This window comes from Nannospalax galili, unplaced genomic scaffold, assembly GCF_000622305.1.
Source record: "Nannospalax galili isolate Female #2095 unplaced genomic scaffold, S.galili_v1.0 scaffold307, whole genome shotgun sequence".
Classification (NCBI taxonomy): domain Eukaryota; kingdom Metazoa; phylum Chordata; class Mammalia; order Rodentia; family Spalacidae; genus Nannospalax; species Nannospalax galili.
In genome coordinates, this window is record NW_008359625.1 from 322,382 (window position 1) to 335,601 (window position 13,220).

A 13,220-nucleotide genomic window follows, 5' to 3' on the forward strand; every position below is an offset into this window, starting at 1 on the left:
TGTGACTGAGGCCAGCTTGGCCTACATAGCGAGTTCCAGGTCAGCTGGGGCAGACCCATTTTCAAAAAAAAAAAAAAAAAAAAAAAAAAAAAAAAAAAAAAAACTAACCAACCAACCATCCATTTCTCAGCCAGGCACAGTGGAGCCTTCCTATAATCCCAGCACTCTGGAGGCAGATGCAGGTGGATCTCTGTGAAAAAGAATTAACCATTGGGTTGTGGATGTAGCCCACATGATAGAGTGTTTATTTATCATGCATGAGGCCCTGGGTTCCTCCCAGTACTGTGTCAACCAAGGGTGATGGTACACATCTATAATCCCAGCACTCAGAAAGTGAAATCAAGAGAGTCCTGAGTTCAAGACTATCCAGTTAGTCCTAGAGTTCAATTTTAGCATGGGCTACTTGAAACCATTTCTCAAAAACTTTTAATTATATGAACTGGAGAGGTGGCCCAGAAGAGCACTAGGTTCAGTTCCCAGAACCCATATAGCAGCTAACAAGTGTCCATAACTTCAGTTCTAGGGGATCTGATGCCCACTTCTGGCCTCCACAATCATTGCACACATGTAGTACATTTACATACATTTCAGGCAAAACAATCATATAAAATAAAAATAAAATCAATAAAAATTTGTTAACTACTGTGTGAGTTACTTGGAGATACAAAGCTGTATTCAAATGTGATTTCTCAAGTTCCTGCTCTCTTAGAGTCCCCTCTGAGAGCACACAGCGCAAAGCATCATCAGGATAGTTTCGACTTTCATCTGTGTGTTTTTCTTTGGAGACAGATCAGGAAATGAAAGTACACAGAATGGAAGATAAAGTACTTCCAGAATAACCAAAGGAGCCACACAGCCTCAATTTCATTTAGATTCTGACTGAACTGAATGTTTCCGTTTTGCCCCTCCATCACTCTCCCAGCATATTGAAGTATTTGTAGCCCTCCTCAAAGTTCTGGGCTAACTTTGGATGTAAGCCTAGTTGATAAGTTATTCACAGTCTCTTGTCTCTCATTTTTTAAGCAGTAGTTTATAATGATCTCATTGTGGTCCAAATATATAAGAATCATCATCTTGTCTCTGAAAGAACATTTTAGAAGTTTACTTTATGGGATGCAGAGCATGCTTTGTAGTTACATGCACATGCTTTGTGTGCCAGCACTCTCCAGGCTGCAGCTGTGCCTAATGCCGGAACTGCCAGTCCAGCAGAGACTGAGAGTTGCCCAGTAGTCACTTGGAGTCAACAGCCAGATGTATGTTATTCAATTAATCTGTTTCATTTAATTCAGCCAACTGAGCTCCAAATGTTGAACCTAATAAGGCCTCTGTTGGTGTTTCTGTTGGCATATGAATAAGGAAACTACTAATTTTCAGAAGTACTACCCTTGGTGAGATGTTCCATTTTATGTAATAATGCAGAAGTGAGTTTCACTGGCCCATCGGTATCCACATGCCATCCTTCACTTGGTTAAAAACACACATTTTTGGCATCAGTCAATGAGATGGCTTAGCAGGTAAAAGCGCTCTCAACTTGCTGTTCATGCCTGATGACCTGAGTCCAAACCAGGAATCAATAGCTGAAGGAGAGAATAGAGTCCTGAGAGTTGCCCTCTGACTTCCACACTTGTGACATATGCATGCTCCCTGAAACACACACACACACACACACGCACACACACACACGTATGCACACGCATGCACACATGCATACACTCGCACACACATTAATTTTTAACAAACATTTTTTTAAAAATATAGCCATCTGGGTTTAAGTTGGGACTATGAGATATTAAAGTCTGGATATTGTTCACATCCTTACCAACCACCTAATAGAACTGTCAATAAAAAGATGAGCACCAGGCTTCAGAGAGAACCAACTGCACACTTAGAATCAGCAGGACATAAGTAATGATTTTTCACCCAAATTTAAAAATAGGAAGGAAGGGACCGAAGAGATGGTTCAGCATTTAAGATCACTGGTCGCTTTTGCGGAGAACCTGGGTTTGGTTCTCAGCACCCACATGGCTTCTAACAACTGTCTGTAACTCCAGTTCCAAGGGGTTCAATGCCCTCTTCTGATCTCCACAGGCATTGCACGAAATGGGTGCACTTACATATGCACAGGCAATACACTCATACATGTAAATTAAAAATAATAAATTGAAAAGAATAAGCATCTGGAGATGTTGTTTATTATCCACTTAGTATGTATATACTGAGAAGCTAGTATATTCTCAGAGTTGTACTTGGCCCTGGGGATACAGAAATGAATGTGACATAAGTAGGTTAATACTTAGTTTCCCATGAAAATGGGTGCTGGCTGTGGGAGGGTGGGGAGCTCATCTTTCTCCACCTCTGCTGAGTCCTTAGCTGGAAATGCAGTCCAAAGTCTGACTTGGATTTTTGTCTTATAAGATAGGAATAGTAGATCCGTTCTTAAATGTTTCTTCCTATGTGAGGAACATTCTTCACGTTTTTCTTCCACTCAAGGAAGATGCTTAGTGCAAGTGAATGAATGTCAAGTTTACAGGGATAACTTGGAATTCTTTCAAATACTTTTTAAAAGTAAATCATGTGAAATCTAGCATCTCTGATGAGTTGTCTCACATGTGACTTGTGCTAGGGATTTCACATAGAAAATTGATGTCATGGGCCATGGTACCTTCATAGAAGACTTATTTTGATGTTCAAGTGCTTTAAGGGACAGTTACATGGCATCCTTATCATTGGCTACACTCTCCTATTGTGTGAGTACTGCAAAAACAGGCTAGACTGCAAAAATCACAAAGAATTAATTCTTAAAATAGTCATTTTGAAAATATTTAGGCAGTGATAATGGTTAAGAATCACACAGTAAACTGATTCAATGTCTAAAAACAGTAATGAGGCATCTTAAAACAGCAGAGAGCCAGCTTCTGTTAAATGAATGTGGTTCACAAGTAGTCAGACAGAGGCAGAATGGCATTCTATGAAAAGAACAGATTCAGGGGCTGGGGAGAGAGTTCAGTTGGTAAGGCTTTCCATGCAAGCAAGAAAGGACATGAGTTTGGACCCCGGCACCCCCTGTAAAAGGAAGCAGAGATAGGCAGATCCCTGGAGCCCTCTGGCTAGCCAGTCTAGCCCAGTAAGTGAACTCCAGGTCCAGTGAGAGACTGTCTCAAAGCATAGGGTAGAGAGCAACTAAGGAAAACATTCACCACCAACCTCTGGCTGCACAGGGAGCAGGGGGGATTTAGAATGCAGCTCTTCCCACTGACAGCTGAGAAGACATGGATGAATCAGTCTCTGTCAGTTTTCCTAGGTCCTGTCATAAAATGTTGCCAGGAATACTTATTTGGCTGCCCTCTGGGGTTGCCATAAAAATCATGTAAGAAAGAGGATGTTAAAGTTCTTGTTTATTGTGATAGTGTTGTTTTTGTATTTTTTTTAAACTTGTTTGTGATGCCACAAGTGTCACTTGGAAATAAGTCCACAAATGGCTGATCTCACTTGTGATTAGAAGCATAACTGCCCAGTGACCAAGAACTTCATCTCTACCAAGCATTCCAGACATTTCAGTGCAGGAACAAGGTCTATGGGAAAAAGTCAAAAGGAGATGCACCAGAGGAATTCCACTGGCCATTCCCAGGGCCCTGTGCACAAAGTGGTCCCCCGTGCATTGTTATTTTGCTGTGGTTGCTGAAGTCTACAGCTTCTTAGACAATCACAGATGCATATCTGGGTGATGGTGAATGGACAGAGAGAGTGTGATGCTAAACTATTTCTAGCACAAAGTTCATGCAATGGGATTGCAGCCATCACTGTGTTATTCTCCAAGTTGCTAATATAAGTGAATCATGGTTGCGGTTCTTTCAGATGAATGGATGGCATCTACTAGTGAACTCTCTCAAGATTCTATACATGAATAGTTTTGTCTTTCATCATAGGGTAAGGTGACGCTAGCATGTGAGCTCAGGCCCCCCCAAGTCCTACAGCTGATCAGATTCCTTATGGCCACATTTTGTGCTTAACATAGACCGAGTTCAAAGTCTGAATTAGACCTTAGCACACAGTTCTGTGGTGGGGATCAGAGGTGAGAGGTACCCACCAACTGGTTGGAAGATGAAAAGGAACAAGATTATTCTCCTTTGGGTGTGATTTTGCTTAGACTTTGCTTACTTTAAACAACTGGGCTTAAATTTTAATCAGTAGTCAAAACTACTACTAGAGGGCTTCCTGACTGCTGGGATTACAGACATGCACCACCACACCCAAGAAAACTTTCAACAAACAGAAATATATACAAACTTAAAGCATACCTAAACTTTTCATTAAGTTCACTGAATTGAATGAATTATCTAATTGCTTTGATGGCATGCAGCCTCAGGCATAAAGGAATGTGTTAGGACACTGCTTCTTTGTGAATAGCCAAAATTTCTAAGATCTAACTTCATTTTTGAGATAATAAGCAAATTAGGAGTCTAACTGAATGAAAGGAGCTCAATTTAGCAATGCTGCTAGTTACTGACCACTGTCTGTGTCAGGTAGAAATGGTGTGTATACCATACTTGATTTTTCTTAGATGTCTGTTGTGTTTTCTTGCTTTGCATTTTCTTGGGTTCATAGTCCTCCCTCTGTCAGTTAGCTCCCTTACCTTAGAAACCACACAGAGGCAGAGGCAGAAGTGCCAGCGGGACTCCAGCAATTCGAAAATTTAAATTAATTTTTAAAAATTCATGTGTATGTTTTGTATGTCTGCCATGTGTGCAGATGCCAGGGCTTGGGGTAGAGAGGGTGTCAGATTTCCTGTACCTGGAGCTACTGGATGTGCCAAACTCTGGTCCTCTAGAAGAGCAGTGAGCACTCAACTGCTGAGCCCCCTCTCCAGTCCCCATAAAAATTAAGAGCTAGCGAAATGGCTTAGGGAGTAAAGGCATTTACTGTGCAAGCCTGACAACCTGAGTTCAGTCCCTGGAACCCATGAAAAGGTTTTGGTAGTAGTAATTTTGGACTCAGTGGGTTAGAAAAGAAAAAAGAAGACATGAAGTTTGGGGGCTTGGAGGAATTTGGGAGGATCTGGACAGGAGAGGAGAGGAGATAATCAAAGTACATTGTATACATGTACAAAATTCTCAAAGAATTAAATTAACGGTGGAAGGAGCACACAAGTTGTTCTGTGACATCCACATGAACACCTTAGCATGTACGCTCCCTCACCCCATCTCTCTCTCTCTCTCTCTCTCTCTCTCTCTCTCTCACACACACACACACACACACACACACACACACACACGCAATCATAAAGTTTAAACAATTAAGTTCATTATTTCTTGGCACATTGGAGCCCAAGCAGGCAACACTACACCTCATAAACAACACAAGAAACATGGATGCTCGTGGAGAATGATAATAGTAAGAGAAACAAGCACCTGTGTGCCTGTACGGCTCTGGGCCTCTTAATAGCTGCATCATGTCCTCTGGATAGACAGTAGTTATGCTGAATTCCACGCTCAGCTAAGCCATGACTCTATAAAGAAAAGGCTTTCGTTTTTCTCAGAAATCCACATCTTATATGTCTGTAGCCACAGGACACTCATCAGACACTAACATCAGCTGCTTTCCCATGAGAAATCCAGACATTCATAGGAGCAAAATGACTTTCTCTTCCCCATTTGCTTCAGTCAAGCATAGAACTTTTCATGAAGCTTAAAAATAAACACCTGACCTTCATTCACCCTGCTGTGGACACATTCTTCCTGCTTTTCCAATCAGAAATCATCTTGTCTATAAAAATCCACCCTCATTCTTGTGTTAAAAATGGAAATATCTTGGCTAAACCAAAGAACAAGAACGGCATGAATTATTCTTAGTCAAAGAAAAGGAACAGAAAGGAGCACAGCAAAAAGATGCTGTTTTGGGACATCAAAGTCCTTTCTCTCCATTGTTATGTGATCTTATTTTGCTTCAGCAAAGAAAGTTTTCTTTTTGCTTTTCATACTTTGCAAAAACACCTTTGCCTTCCCTTAAATTTTAAGGATTTGGGAACATTCCCCTGTTTTATATGGATTTTGGGAGGGTTTTTTGTTTTTTATTTTTTAAACAGGGTCTCCCTGTAGCCCCAGCTGGCCTGGAACTCATTATGTAGACCAAGTTGTTCTCAAATTCACAGAGATCCACCTGCCTCTGCCTCCCAAGTGCTGGGATTAAAGCCATATGCCACCACACCCAGCCTATATGACTTATTTTTAAAAATATCATATTTATTGTTTTTATTTTATGTGTCTGAGTTTTTTGACTGCATGTATCCAAGTGCACCACATGTATGCAAAGCCTAGAAGAGGTCATTGGATCTCTTGTAACTGGAGTTCCAGATGGTTGTTAGCTACAATGTGAGTGTTGGCGATCAAACCCAGATCCTCTGGAAGAACAGCAAGCCTTCTTAACTGCAGAGTCATCTCTCTAGCCCCTTATATGACTTATGGTCACTTGATGACATAGCAATAAGCTAAAGGAGAGCTGTTCTGCTTTCTAGATGCAAAATAACAACACGGGATGAACAGCAAGAAGCTGATGCTCATGGGACTTGTGGTATGCGAAATCCAGTGCTAGGCTCCTTACTTGTTATCTTGTTCATCCATTCACTTGTGCACCCAACAAATTTTTGTGAAGCACATGTTCTATGTCAGGGAATATGCTAAATACTTGGGATAGAATTATGTCCCTGCCATCAAGACACTGGTACCTGGGGCTGAGGAGATAGCTCTGTGGGTAAAGTGTTTTCCATGTAAGCATGAGGGCTTGAGTTTTGATCTCAGCAGCCATGTAAAAAGCTGGGTGGAATGTGCTTGTAACCCAGGGATATGGAATCAAACATAAGACCTGGGGCTTGCTGCTTCCCAGTCTAGATGACTTGGTGAGCTCCAGGTTCAGTGAGGGATGCTGTCTCAAAATAATAAGGAAGAGAATGGATGAGGAAAGCACTTGACATCAACATCTGGCCTCTACACATACATGCAGGGAGGGAGAGAGGGAAAAAAGGAGGGAGGGAGGGAGGGAGAGAGGGAAAGAGAGAGAGAAGCTAATATTTTTACAATGAATATTCTGTGATCATTCTACCATAAAAGCACTCACAAAATGCTATCTATGCAGACTTGGGGAAGGACACACCCTAAGATGGTTATTGCTGTCCTCATTTTGAGATTGAAGTAACTGATATCCAAAGAATTGCCCTAAACCATAGCTTTAGTGAGTGTAGAAGTTATATGACCTCACAGCCTGCATTCTTCCACAATCTCACACCGCTTTAAAGGGAAAGACCCACACCCAATCCAGCTGAGCACTGTCGAGCTTTGTCTACAGTCCAGTAAGTCTGTTTGCTGCAGAAGGCCATAAGAATTCTCATTTTCTTTAAATAACTGGCTTTTTCTTTAATGAAAATAATTTCCCTATTTTCCCACTTTATTAATCTATTTGGTAACTGAGTTCCTAATATACCAATTATCCCATTAATTCATCCTGAGCCTCTTTTCTACTTGTTTATACAAATGCCTATAGATATTTCAAGGTGTATAATTCAATGGTAACACTAAAACGGTGCCCCATCAAAAACAAGAGACTCTCACACAGGCACAAAAACATATGCTGAGGGGTTAGAGAGATTGCTCTGTGGTTACAACTTACTACTTTTACAGAGGACCTGGGTTTGGTTCTCAGCATCCACATAGCAGCTCACAGCTACCTATAACTCCAGCTCCATTGGCTCTGACACCCTCTTCTGGCCTCTGCCAGATTCCTGCACACACATGATACCCATAAACTCAAGCAAGCATACACACATACACATAAATAAATAAAAATAAAAAATTTAAAATGTCTGAAGGAATACAAGTCTATGACAGACAAATTTTAATCAAGGTATATAAGCAAAAGCTTAAATAGAAATATAAAAATTTAAAAGCAAAGAGAAAATCTTGTTTAAAGTCTTGACACACATGAGGATTCCTAGAAATCAATTTGGGAAGGTGGGTGATGACTGTGAAGAAACAGTGGACAGTGAGCAACAGCTGCGGAGCCTAGGACATTTCATGGCAACCTACGATAAGAAGTAGTATTTGTATTTGAAGTGTTTTGGTGTGGACCACTTGCAAAAACATTCAATATTTCCCTTCTATGGTATGGTAAGCCAAAATACATATATGGAAAGTTCACTAAGTCATTGGTAAATAATCCAGTGTTGACTTTTAATTTAGAAATAGCTGACCAAATTGATCCCCTCTTCCTGTCTGTGGTTACCCCCCCAAGCGAGTATTTTGATTTGTATTACCTTGTTGTGTTCTCTTCTTGTTTTTCCTTTTTATTATTTTATTTTCCTATAGTCTAATTGGCAATTGGGAAGATAAAACCTTCATGACTTTACATACTTTGAGCTCATAAGCTCCCTTTGGTTGTCCTCTTTCCAGACTGAGGTTTCCTTCTTTCTAGGCACGTGCAATACAAAGAATCTTTAAATAATGTAGAATACACAGAAAAGTACACAGCCTATAACTGTACAGCATGATGAGTTTTACAGAATGGACATCTGTGTGGTTAGTGTCTACATCATTAGCACCCAGGAGCCCCTTTTATGCCCCCTAAAAGTCATTCCTCCCTGACCTTACTGCCCCATTATTACCATTATTCTGATCTATAACACCAACTCTTATGTCCCTCACAGGATGCCCACGAGCTCAGTGCTGGAAGGTATGGCTCCATGTGTTCAGTCATGGAGAGCTTTGGAGTAAGACTAATCTGGGTTTAATGCCAACTCTATCACTTATTCACCATGTAACAATGAATCTGAATCTGATTCTTTCCAATGGGAAAGATTAAATGAGACAACACATACAAAGTTTTCAGTAGGCTGTAGTTACTGTTCTGCAATGGGTTATCATTTTTCACAGAACTCTAAAATATACTCATCTCTTAGAAAGATGGAGATGGACTGGAACTAGGTAGCTGTGGTGGTTTGAAGGAGAAATGTCCCCCATAGGCTCATATATTTGAAGCCCTGGCCTCAGTTGCTGGTACTGTTTGTAGAGGTTTAGGAGGTGCTGGAAGCTCTGAGGGTTCATAGCCTTGCTCCGTTTCTAGTTGGTCTGCTTTGTGTTTGCCATCGGAGATGTGGGTTCTCTGTTTTTGGTTTCTGCCACTGCACCTGCTGCCTGACGCCATGCCTTTCTGCCATGATGGACTCTCATCCCTCTGGAACCATAATCCCAAATAAGCTCTTCCAATAAGTTGCCTTGGTCACAGAGTTTTATCACAGGAATAGAAAGTTAACTAATATAGGAGTCTTGAAAAGGAGAATTCAGTTGACATTTTATTCACTCCTCTAGAGTAATTCACACATATCAAGACACATAATATTTTTTCCCTTAAAAGATCATAGAATTAGACAAAACATCTAAGTTGAAGACCTCTTAAAAATCTGCTCCAAGTACTTCATGTTACAGATGAAGGAATTCAGGGACCAGAAGTGGTTCAATGACTCATCCCAGGTCAATTCACTTATCAGTGTTTATTTAAATGACATGAATCCCCTAAAATCATGTATTTCCTCCTTTCTAACATACTTCTAGCTCCCATATTCAAGTATAAATGTAAAACAAAGGGAAACATTAATGCTTTATTGCCACTGGCTCATTTTGACTAAACCCCACAGATCTATTTTTACATATTTTATTTTAATATTCATCTCCACAAGTTACTTGACTTCCTGCCAACTGAGTCTGAAACAGCTACTTTCCCATTCCTTTCCCATTCCAAGCATCATGTCCTGTAGCTTTCATTCTTCCATGTATTGTTAAGAAATATTCTGTCTTATTATCCAGCATAGACTGAATGGAGCTTGTGTAAACCCACAGAAAACACTCAGGTTACCAAGTACTTGGAAGAGGGGCCTCTCAACTCCTTCATCTGTAACATGAAGTATTTGGAGACCTTCTGAACACTACATGCAAAGTGCCAGCCATGTCCCTGAAATCCTTTTATGGGTGGGGACAAGTCACCAGCCACCCCTACCCTCAGGCTTCCCAGCAAAGACAATACTTGTGTGGACTCATTTTAGGTAAGCCTCCCTTTGTTCATCACATCTTTCAACACAGTGGTCTCTATTAGCAACATAAAAGCCTGAATCCATGAGGACTGAATAATGTGGCTTTGGTACTGGAATGTTCTTTTCCTCAGACCTTTATGTAAGTGACTCCTTCGGTCTAGTTATCTACTCCTCCTAAGAGAACATCTCCCAACATCTGTCTCAGTACATTTTCTATTACGGGGACATAATGCCACAGGATGGGTCATTTATGAAGAAAAAGGAATTTCTCATAGTTTCTAGAAGCTTGGAAATTTAATAACAAAGTGATGGCTTCTGGGGAGAGCCTTCATGCTATGTGACATGTTGGAATCGTTGTATGTTAAGAGTGAGGGAGCTTGTATGCTTAGGTTTCTCTTCCTCTTCTTAGAAAGCCACTGATCCTGGGGCTGGGGAGATGGTTCAGTGGTTATGAACACTGCTCTTGCATAGGACTGGGGTTCGAATCCCAGCACCCACATGGCAGCTAACAGCTGTTCATAACTCCAGTTCCAGGGGATCCAACACCCTCTTCTGAACTCCACGGGCATTGCATGACATGGGTGCACTTACACACATGCAAATAATATACTCATTCATACACATAAAATAAGAATAATAAATAAAATATTTTCAAAAAGAAAGCCACTGATCCCGTCATGGTGGCTCCACCACTGTGACTTCATCTATTCCTAATTATTAACCCTGAGAGGCTCTACTCCAAACCCATCAACATATTAATTTGGGGGTTAAGTTTCCAACATATGGACTTTGGGGAGACTCAGTTAAGCCATAGCACCAACCGATCTCTATCACATTCTGCTGCGATACTTACTATCAGAAGCATGTATAGTCTGTACTTGACCAGAATGTCAGCTCCAAGAGATCAGACTCCTTGTTCATCACCACGTGCCCTTTCCTGGAGCAAGGTACACAATAAATAAGCGGATACGCATGTATATCCTTCAGGTACACCCATCAGGATGGGTCACCCCTGGTTTGAATACTGGCTTCACTTTCTAACTGGGTATATGTAGACAAAATATTTAAACATAATGAATTTCTCAACTCTTATCCTACAAGGTTATTATGATAATCAAATGAAATAAAGGTATGTGATGTGTTTAGCACAGGGCTGTATACATACATACATACATACATACATACATACATACATACATGGTATCTAATAAATATTAACTATTGCTGTTATTTCATAAGTACAGAGCATATTATGAAACATGAATTGTTTGATTAAAAATAATAATGTTGAATTCAAGGGGTCCCGATTCAACCATGGAAGGTAACATTTTAAAATAATTAAATGATCCTTTAATTGGTTCTTCGTATAGGCTAAAGCATCACTCATTTTTAAAAAGATCTTAATTTACCCTTTGCAATGACCCCCTTGTTACAATAAGTCATTATCTGAGACTGTTCCTCCCCTCTAAGCCATTGGCATCCATTTGGAAAATCTGTGGTAGAAAACATTCAAGTGTGACTTGTTAACTCATTTTTGCAAATATGTATTGCCAATGCCTTTTCATTTGAATAACCTAGAAAAGAATGCTAGTTACTCTTTCTCATGCCACTGAACAGCTTCACCTAAGGACCCTAAGAAAAGCTCTTCTCTTGGAGGGCTAGGAATCTGATGAAGAAAAGACAATTCCTCCTTTCCCTTTATTACACCTTGGTTCTCCCATAGTGAAGTTTTCATGTAAAACCCATTTCTCCCGATGCCTGGGTAGATGGTTAAATCAAAGGAGCCATAAATAGAGCCTGGCTGTTTGCCACCAGCTTGCTGGGGCCTGAGGAAGGAAGGCAGGCTCATTTGCCCCATGCGTCTAACTCCCTCCCTCCCTTCCTTCACCTTGGGTCTTTTCCTTCCTTAACTACGTCTGGTCTAGACTCAACGTGGCCTGCAGAAAGCTTTGGCAAATGCTCCTGAGCAAGGTCAGCCAGAATCTGTGCTGTGCACAACATGATCAGCTACAGTTTGAAGAGATAAAGTGAGGGATGGTTCATGCAGACATCGAATTGAAGTTGGAAAGTAACTTACAATAGTGAAACATCCTGAAACAGAGTAAAAGCTTCATCACATTTCTGGTCCTCAGACCTTCAGTCTGAAACGGAAGATAAAGAATTACATGAAGACAAGCTCTGCTTTTCGTCCCTTCGTCTTTCACTTTGTTCATCCATATCACTAAAGGACTGGTCATGCGTACAGACGCCGCAGACCCAAAAGTGGTTTTCTGCCCACATACAGCATTTTCTTCCTCTATTTTCCTTCTACTGGCTACTTTTTAAAAAAAATTTAAAGTATTTTAGTTACCATTTTTTATTTTGTCTATGAGTGTTTTGCCTGAATGTATGTTAAGTGAGTGAACCCATGTTCTGCAATGCACATGGAAGTCAGAAGAGGGCATTGAAGCCCCTGGAACTAGAGTTATGAATGGTTGTTAGCCTCCTTGTTGATGTTGGGAACCAAACCAGGTCCTCGACAAAAGCAGCCAGTGCTCTTAACTGCAGCCATCTCTCCAGCCCCTATTGGCTTCTTTTATAAAAAAAATAAAAACACTGAAGTTATTAGGGGCAGAGAAAGAAAAGCTAGGCAAATAAGCATTGATCCTGTCAAAGTATTTGCATAACTATATGACCTTCTTTCTCTATCTCATTATTTAGAATAGTATAGGGGTTGGTCCTACAATTACATTTATTTTCTTTAAAACTAATAATAATGAATAACAACTACTTGTGTGTGTGTACGTGCTTGTTCATATGTGTGCATGCAGTGGGCATGTGTGTGCCATAGCACACTTGTGGAAGTTATAGGACAGTCTTTCTGTTAGTTCTTACCTTTCTATCTTGTTTGAGACAAGGTTCTTTGCCCTGTGTAATCTAGGCTAGCTAGCCAGCAAGCTTCCATAGAGTCTCCTGTCTCCACCACCCATCTCCATGAAGTCACATTGAGATTATAGACTCTTGTGGTACTGTGTTTGCCTTTTACATGGATTCTAGGGGCTGAATGAACTCAGACGGTAAGGTCTACATGGCAAGCACTTTCACCCACTGAGTCATTTCCCCAGCCCACACTATTTCTATCCTCAGCCTTAGTTCTCCCTTCAAGCTT

The 13,220-nt window shown here is 40.6% G+C and overlaps 1 protein-coding gene across 8 annotated transcripts in view; it reads left to right on the plus strand.

Moving 5' to 3' along the window:
- Window positions 1-13,220, plus strand: part of Cald1 (caldesmon 1) — a 188,233-nt gene that overhangs the window by 51,401 nt on the left and 123,612 nt on the right. The window lies entirely within an intron of this gene.